Below are 7,222 nucleotides of genomic sequence, written 5' to 3'. Positions count from 1 at the left end.
CTACGAACAGAGTACACACAGTCCTCCTCACAAACTGTAGGAAGCTGCCGCAGGATCCTTGCAACAAAGTTGCAACAAAGTTAGGTCTCCGAGCCGGGAGAAATGGAAGAGCAACACCCGTGAATTCACCACGCCTGGCAAGTCCGCATAGAGACGCTGGCAGTTGTTCAGGAACTGCGCTGAGCCTAGATGTCCGAGCATTCGGCGTCTCAGCTCGCTCTCCCTCAGCTGTAATCAGTCAAGTCCGGCGCGAAACTACACCTCGTACGCCGAGGCAGGGACCAGCAAGACACAGGCAATCAACTCGAGTGAAGCTACAAACGGCACGTTTTCCCCAAAGAAGAGCGATAAGACTCCCGCTTTTCAAACGTGTAGAAAGTGCTCCAATCTCAGGCGTATAATCATCGCTTGCAGGGGGAATCAAAAGCGGGCTTTAACAAAACACCTCACACCTCCGCCATGTCCAACTAACTATAACGTCCCTGAAACCTATGGTTTTTTCTGTGAATTTTTAAGGTTTTGTAAATGCTAATTTCTAACTATAACGGGCCTGAAACCTATGGTTTTTTCAGTGAATATATATCTATTCACTGGAAAAAACATAGGTTTTAGGGGTGTTATAGTTAGCTAGACATTTGACTTGTACAAAACCATTGAAATTCCTCCATTATAGTTAGGTCTACTAACTCTAACTTGCACGCCCGCAATCCACTGTCGATGTTGTCACATATGACATCATTCATGACATGGTCACTGACATCACTGATGACATCACTGATCACATCTCATTTGACATCACTGATGACATCACTGATGACATCATTCAGTGAATGTGGTTTGGTTCGATATTTAAATATGTATTATATATAGCAATATGCATTGAAGAATGACTGGAAGTATAAGTGTCTGGATGAAGGGTTTACTAGCAGTGTGATTGACTGTTTAAGTGACTAATCAGATCAAATCAAAAGTCCTTTATTCAGTATTCAATTTTAGAAAAACCATAAAAGTAAATTTCCTTAAAAAAAGTACATTAAAAACAGTAACCAAAAAGCAATACAAATGATATCCCCTAGGGATATCAATGGCTAAAACTTTGGCAACTAGTCCAGTGAATAAAATGCAACAGTACATAGTAGGTATTTAAAAAGGATTCTATGAACAGTTATAAGCACAGGAGTTTAGCGAATATTCTATTTCTTATCAATTCTGTACAATTCATAACCTACCCAAGGTTTGGCCTATGGTTAACACAGAACATCAAGAATTAGGCAATGTTTTTCGCAAAGAATGGAACCTCCAAAAATTGCAAAACAAGATAAGCTGGACGACATCTCCTTAAACTCATATGTTTTAGTAGCGGAATCAACCAATGGGTCCTCGGCTCTTTATAAAATTTAGAAAATAGAACCACGTGCATCGTACATTGGGTTGAGGCTTTGTCGCAAGGGCAGGTCGTTAGGTTCATAGACCAATCGTTTATTTTTGGGAAGGATACCAGGCGATGGAATATATTCCACCTAAATCTTATCAGCAGAAATCTTTCATAACCACTTAGGTCAAAAGTTAAATATGGTTGAATGGCTGAAGTGAGTTGTATTGTTAGTATATGTTGAACAGAACATTTGCTAGCCTCAGAGGCCAGCCTAAGTTGCTCTAGATGGACCAACCATGTTTTTTTAAAACCCTTTCTGGATATTTCAGAAATTATTGTAGGGGAATGGTAATACTTTGCCAATCCTAGATCGTACAAGAAATTTTTAATATACATAAGCCAACCGATCTTATGCCGATTTTCAAGCGAAACACAATCCTCTAAAAGCCCTTGGCTAAAAGTAGCATTAGTAGATGACCAGAGACGGTGCCATAAAAGAATAGGTTGGAGCTTGACTTTATCGGTAATATATCGAAGACCAAGTTCCAAATGGCAGTTTCAGGGCACAGCGAGTAGGAATCTCAGAAAACTATTCTCTACTTTTTGTAGGGCTTCTACTTTTCCATAGCCACACACCCCTGCTCCATAAGTCGCTACACTTATACACTTTGCCCGATAAATTTGTATCAGTTCCAACGGTGGTCTTTTTCATAGTCTTTGGGCAAAACTAACCAATGCTAGTGTAGCCCGCATAAAAATCAATTTTCTTGCCTCGATTGCCTGTCTCCATCAGCATTTATCGTCCATTAAGATTCCTAGAAAAGGATAGGTCTTTGTATTCTCGAGTTTAATATTTTCAACAAAGATATCCTTAGTTTTCTCGCGTCTATTTCCTATGGACATTATAACAGTTTTTTTGATGTTTATTCTAAGATCGAGGTCAGCCATATAGCTAAGATATCTCTTCAGTGCACGTTGAAGTTCTAGGGGGGTTCGGGCTAGGATCAATGCATCATCGGCGTATAGTAGGGCCGGTATTGGACACTTTTCATAAAGGGGTAGGTCCTGGCACCCTTCTAGCATAGCGCATTCCAACCCATTCGTATAAAGGGTGAAAAGAAAGGGTGCAAGGACACATCCCTGCCTGACCCTCTCTCCACACCGAAGGAGGCCATGAGTTCCCCCTTATTTCCAAAACTCACCCTAGCCGTGGTGTTGGAATACAGTTCCTGTAGGAAATTTACCAGTGGTAGCTCTACACCCATGTCCGATAGAATGGACCATAATTTGGAATGACTTACGCAGTCAAAGGCTGCCGTTAAATCAACATACGCCATATAGAGGTTCCCGCCTTTTGCGTTAACATATTTGCCAAAGAGGAGGGTCAAATTGAGGGCTTGCTCCTTGGTGCCCAGTCCTTCTCTAAACCCAAATTGAAGGTCTGAAAATGTCTTATTGTCTTCTGCCAATAGCTGAAGATGGTTAAGGATAATGCGTCCCGCTACTTTCCCTAGGTAATCTAACAGGGATAGGGGAGGTTAGCAAGATGGGCAGTGACGATCCCCCTTTTTAAAAATCGGGACCAGGATTGAGTCAGACCATGAATCTAGGAGGCCCACAGCACAAGATGCCTCGAGGAGTCTGGTTAGTATCGGGGTCCACAGTTCCAAGTTGTTCTTAAAAAGGTCTACTGGGACCCCATTGGGACCGGCGCCTTTCCGCCTTTACTGGCTAGCAGGGCATGCTCTACTTCCAAATGGGTTATTTCTAGAGCGATAGGCAAAACAGATTTCATGGGAGATAGGCTGTTGTAGACAAATCTAGGACTCTATTTAAATATTCCCAATTTATGCCCTTATGTGGTTATATCAAATCATACCCTTATAACGGCATAAGAATCATACCCATATTAAGTCATAGCCAATGCAGTCCAAATACGGCAAGGCTACTCCCATAGACTCCTAGAAAGCACAACGCGTTCTTAAACAAACCAAGCCTCCAGCAGCCCGGGAATTCCCCTGCTTCTGTATTGATTTGTCCTAGAACACTTGGAGTCCTGAAAGAACTGCGAGTTCTTAGTGATGTCTTATGTCCAACTTTACGTCAAACTCAGCTCCTTCCAGGTATAAATATACCAGCATCTGCCCTCGCAAAACACACAGTGGTTTGGAGCAGATCAAATATCTACCTCCCCGATCCCCTGTGGTAGCGAGTGCCGAAAGAAGCCGAACCTCCCATTGACACACTGAGAGAGACGCTGTCTTTACTCCTGCTGAGAAATCCAGCTCCAGTTTTTCCCTGTCACCCTTGCGGATTGCTGAGAGATCGAGTCCTGAGAGAGAGATACAAGACCTCCTTCATTCTATAACCAAGGTACGGAGCTGATTAGACCCTTAGAGAATTCTTGATTCAGATTCTTGGCAGAAACTATCTTAAACTCCAACTACAACTCATTTACTTCTTCCCATGTACTAGGCTTAGGTTAGGTACACCGGGGTAGGTGTATCTTAGAAACACCAGTTGAGTACGTTTAGTCATCTTTTATCATTGTTTGTATTTTATCCGTTTTAAGTATCTAATGGCTTAGAAACCATATAAATGCTTTTACAGTATTATTTCATAATACTCCTTTTACTGTACGCACTTTTCTTTATGACAAGTATTGCAATTGTAGCAATTCACTTCTCTTGCATGAGAAAGAAGTCTGCTCAATAAGAACCTCTTTTATTGAAAACTCCTGTCTCTCTGTTTCTCTGCACTTCTGGTGAAACTAAGCATGCACGATTGACTGAGTAAAATAGCTATCTATTGTTTCCGCCACTCTGGAGGTATACTCCTTATTCTTGGGGTAGCAAAGTTGTCATGTTTATGTGGTTGTCAGAAACTAATCCCTTCTTGTGAATTCGAGAAAGTTTCTAGTGACCTCTGAGCTAGCTGGCATTCATAATTAAGTCTAACATATTCAATGAAGAGCTAGTCGACCTAAGTTATACGTCTAAACTATTGTTTATGTTATTCCAATGCGCAGAGCCTATTGGTAATATAGGAACTACACTACAAGGCTTGTCTTTTCTTTATGGATTTGGGAGGAATTTTCCTGAGATGAAAGGCCTAAAATCCCCACAAAATGCTGAACCCACGCTACTGCATCAATAGCTATATCTATATTGTGAGTATTACTTGCTTCCAAAAGGAAAGGGGACTTGATGATTTTCCAAAAAGAAATATTATCTTTCATAGTACAGCTTCTATGTAATTGAACCCATAACTCATCTTTCAATTCGGCTTTCCTTACTTTTATAGCTTTATTATACTCCCTTCTACAATGGGCAATTTCTTGTTTATCTCTTTGTGTTTTGTGAAGGGCAGCTTTTAGATTAGAATATGCGTTTGTGCAAGTTTTGTTGAACCATCCTTTGGTTTTACCATTTCTGTCTTTTAGTTTCCTATACAGGGCAGCCTTCACTGCTCTTGTTATATTAGAGAAACTATTTAGGATCTCCTCCTTAGTGGTCTAATCTAAGCAGTTGTTAACCGATTGTAGTGAATTTTTCTCCACTTCATTAGTAATTGCAATCGGATCGATCTTTTCCCACTTAAGCGAGTACCCGTTTAATCTATTCAATGATAGGGTTCCTTGCCCATATATTCTCATAGAATTTTGCTTATCTAGTTTATTTGGGTGTAATACTGTGATACTATTTAGGAAGTGATCACTGGTGGAGTTATCATGTGTTTTAAAATTTAGAATGCGGGACGCTGCATTGATTGAAACTAAAATAAAATCTATGATGCTAAATGCTCCCCTTCAGTTAAATGTTTTGGTGAGCGGGACCGAGGGGACCACTAGTTTGTTTGCCAACCCTAATTCCAAAACACATAATACTTGGTTCAGATACTCTCCACTTGTTGTGTGGGGGAAATGAGTTAAAGTGTTACCGTTCTCGTCCTGAAGACCACAATTATAATGATTATTTTGGGCACATAGAGTAAAATTAAAATTGCCCCCCAAATAATTATAACATTTTTATCAGAGTTATTTTTTTAAGTCCAGTAGAGAGAATGAAATATCTATTAGGGTCATTATTTGGTCAGTCTGTGGTAAATTGTTATAAAAATTCACCAGGACTTAAGTGTCATGTTTGTTCATATCTAAAACTATTATTTGGAAGTTTGGTTCCGCTTTGAATTAGACGATTTCCATATCGCTAGAAGATTGGAGATAAATATTATCAAACCCCCTTGGCTCTCCCAGAAGTGGAGGGAATTGCTGTAGAGAAATATGTTTTATAGCCCTCAAGATGTAAAGCTGAAGTGGCCCATGTCTCCTGAAGGCAAAGCACGTTAAAATGTCCCACGAATCAAAGCCAAATATCATTAGCCAGTTTGGAGGGCAGACCTGCTACGTTCCAAAAGGCTATTTTAAGGCAGGACTCAGTCGGAGGTACGGGGGACTCAAAGCCTTGGTTGATGGGCCCTCCATTTGAATCTGGATTCTTTATGGTCCTGATACCTTTATGATTTGAGCAATTTTTCACAATAAAGGTTGGCCTGGATTCTCCACTATGGGTAGATAGAATAAGGTCTGTATATTGAGTTTGCTTATATTGACCTCACTGTCGGTAGATCGGTTGAAAATGGGGGGACAGTTTATTTGGCGTTTTGGCATCTCATTTAAGGCTTCCTGTGACCCAAGATCAGTAGGATTATGATTGACCAGTCAGTTGATTCCTTCCAAACCAGATAACAAATTAAATCTGTTGAATGAGATGTTTGTATTCGCAGTGAAGAAAACCAAGGGATTGGGGCCAGCCCAGCCCAGCCTCAGCCGGCCACAGACGGGCAAGGATGGGCCCGCCCTCGGCCCGGGCGAGCTTGTGCGCGTACCACGCTGCGGGAGCCCTCTGTGGAATTTATCTCCCGGTGTTGACTGGGTCTCGGTGGGTCACGCTGCTCCTCTCGAGGGACCACACTGCCTGATGGGAGGTGTAGTTTCCTGGCAGTCTGCGGGCCGCGGTCCGGAGCTCTGCAGCAGTCCAAGCAATCTCCCCAATGGAGTCCTGAAGATAATGGAGGTAATAGAGAGCAGGCAGCAAAACAAATGCAGTCCAAACGAATGAGGGCGTTTAAGTGATTAATTTAAAGTGTGTCACTAAATATATGGGATAGTGATTAAACTTTGTGAATATCTGTATCACTCTTTCTCTTGTTGTGTAAACTACTGCATAAGTTGGTTAGTAGCTTTGTGAAAGTCCATATTAGTTATTGATTAGTTAAGTGAGTATTTGTATGGGAGAGTGATTGTGTGTGTGTTTGGGTGGAAGGTGTGTGACTGTCCAAAGATGTGTAAATAGTTGATTCAGTAGGTATATGAGGTTAAGACTGCATGTGGAAACAGTTGTTTGGGTGAGTGAATGTCTTTATGGGTGAAGTGATGAGTAAATATATTTCTCAATGATACATGTCCAACAAAGTAGAAATATGAAAGGCAGTGTATGTGACAGTTGTATATAAATAAGTATATATAAGACTCGGTGATTGTACGAGTGACTGTATAGATAACTGTATACCTGTAATAGTGATTTTATAACACAGTGAGTATGAGTTACTATCTATATAAATAAATGAAGTGGTATTTGTATAAGTGTGTAGCTGAGTAAATGTAGGTATGATGAATCGTTGCACAAGTGAGTAGGATGACTGCACACGTGAATAGGATGTATGCTGCTGTGTAATGTTGAAATAGGTATATAAGTATATTTGATAGTGTTCAATTGATCTTTGTCAGCATGTTTGAGTGAATCTATAGGTAAGTGTTTAGATGTGTGTGTAGATCTAGGAATCAGT

This window comes from Lissotriton vulgaris, unplaced genomic scaffold (assembly GCF_964263255.1).
Source record: "Lissotriton vulgaris unplaced genomic scaffold, aLisVul1.2 SCAFFOLD_1232, whole genome shotgun sequence".
Classification (NCBI taxonomy): domain Eukaryota; kingdom Metazoa; phylum Chordata; class Amphibia; order Caudata; family Salamandridae; genus Lissotriton; species Lissotriton vulgaris.
This window is presented reverse-complemented; position numbering follows the sequence as displayed.